Source organism: Taudactylus pleione, unplaced genomic scaffold (genome assembly GCF_031769625.1).
Source record: "Taudactylus pleione unplaced genomic scaffold, aTauple2 ptg000815l, whole genome shotgun sequence".
Lineage (NCBI taxonomy): Eukaryota > Metazoa > Chordata > Amphibia > Anura > Myobatrachidae > Taudactylus > Taudactylus pleione.
The window spans coordinates 1,128,856-1,131,019 of record NW_028285217.1 but is presented as its reverse complement, the minus strand read 5'-3'; the positions used below and the strand labels follow the sequence as shown (position 1 = coordinate 1,131,019).

The 2,164-nt window shown below is 32.1% G+C and overlaps 1 non-coding gene across 1 annotated transcript; it reads right to left on the bottom strand.

The window, feature by feature from the left end:
• Positions 1 to 1,504: 1,504 nt before the first annotated feature.
• On the bottom strand, positions 1,505 to 1,577 carry TRNAF-GAA (transfer RNA phenylalanine (anticodon GAA)). The gene has a single exon. It is a non-coding gene; the product is annotated as a tRNA-Phe (tRNA).
• Positions 1,578 to 2,164: the final 587 nt, after the last annotated feature.

The window sequence follows — 2,164 nt, the reverse complement described above, 5'->3', positions numbered from 1 at the left end:
TACTTAAAAACTGATAACTGCTCAAGGAAAGAAGAAAAAAGGTACTCAAACATGCTGAAACCCGGGACCTTTAGATCTTCAGTCTAACGCTCTCCCAACTGAGCTATTTTGGCAAAGTCTGTGTATGGCAAAAGTCACTAAGACCTCAACTGAGCTATGTTTGCATGGTTACACAAGGTTTAGTATCAATATTTTTCTGTCATCATGATTGCATGAAATGAAAAGAAAATATGTGTTTTATACTGTAAATATATCCATTACAAACCCTTAATCATATATTTAAGTAAAAGTTTTAACAAATTGTGGTCAGGAAGCATTGTTAGATTACTTCAAATTTTCATAATAGTTAGAGTAGCGTGACTTACAACATGAAAACAATATTTAAGCTGTATTTATGCACCGTGTTGTTAAATAAACATTCTCATCATTTAGAAGTTACTACTGAATACTCAAGTATGTTAAGAAATGATGTTGTTTAAATTTGAAATAATTAAATTCTGATCACTACTCAAGGAAAAAAGAAAAATGCACTCAAACATGCCAAAACCAGGGACCTTTAGATCTTCAGTCTATCGCTCTCCCAACTGAGCTATTTCGGCAAGGTCTGTGTATGGCAAAAGTCACTAAGACCTCAACTGAGCTATGTTTGCATGGTTACACAAGGTTAAGTATCAATATTTTTCTGTCAGCATGATTCCATAAAATGAAAAGAAAATATGTGTTTTATACTGTAAATATATCCATTACAAACCCTTAATCATACATTTAAGTAAAAGTTTTAACAAATTGTGGTCAGGAAGCATTGTTAGATTACTTCAAATTTTCATAATAGTTAGAGTAGCGTGACTTAAAACATGAAAACAATATTTAAGCTGTATTTATGCACCGTGTTGTTAAATAAACATTCTCATCATTTAGAAGTTACTACTGAATACTCAACTATGTTAAGAAATGATGTTGATTAAATTTGAAATAATTAAATTCTGATCACTACTCATGGAAAAAAAAAATATGCACTCAAACATGCCGAAACCAGGGACCTTTAGATCTTCAGTCTAACGCTCTCCCAACTGAGCTATTTCGGCATGGTCTGTGTATGGCAAAAGTCACTAAGACATCAACTGAGCTATGTTTGCATGGTTACACAAGGTTAAGTATCAATATTTTTCTGTCATCATGATTGCATGAAATGAAGAGAAAAGATGTATTTTATACTGTAAATATATAAATTACAAGCCCTTAATCATACATTTAAGTAAAAGTTTTAACAAATTGTGGTCAGGAAGCAGTTAGTTTACTTCAAATTTTCATAATAGAGTAGCATGACGGACAACATGAAAACAATATTTAAGCTGTATTTATGCACCGTGTTGTTAAATAAACATTCTCATCATTTAGAAGTTACTACTGAATACTCAACTATGTTAAGAAATGATGTTCTTTAAATTTGAAATAATTAAATTCTGATCACTACTCAAGGAAAAAAGAAAAATGCACTCAAACATGCTGAAACCCGGGATCGAACCAGGGACCTTTAGATTTTCAGTCTAACGCTCTCCCAACTGAGCTATTTCGGCAAGGTATATCAAAAGTCACTAAGACCTCAACTGAGCTATGTTTGCATGGTTACACAAGGTTAAGTATCAATATTATTCTGTCATCATGATTGCATGAAATGAAGAGAAAAGATGTGTTTTATACTGTAAATATATCCATTACAAACCCTTAATCATACATTTAAGTAAAAGTTTTAACAAATTGTGGTCAGAAAGCAGTTAGTTTATTTCAAATTTTCATAATAGAGTAGCATGATGGACATCATGAAAACAATATTTAAGCTGTATTTATGCACCGTGTTGTTAAATAAACATTCTCATCATTTAGAAGTTACCACTGAATACTCAACTATGTTAAGAAATGATGTTGTTTACATTTGAAATACTTAAAAACTGATAACTGCTCAAGGAAAGAAGAAAAAAGGTACTCAAACATGCTGAAACCCGGGACCTTTAGATCTTCAGTCTAACGCTCTCCCAACTGAGCTATTTTGGCAAAGTCTGTGTATGGCAAAAGTCACTAAGACCTCAACTGAGCTATGTTTGCATGGTTACACAAGGTTTAGTATCAATATTTTTCTGTCATCATGATTGCATGAAATGAAAAG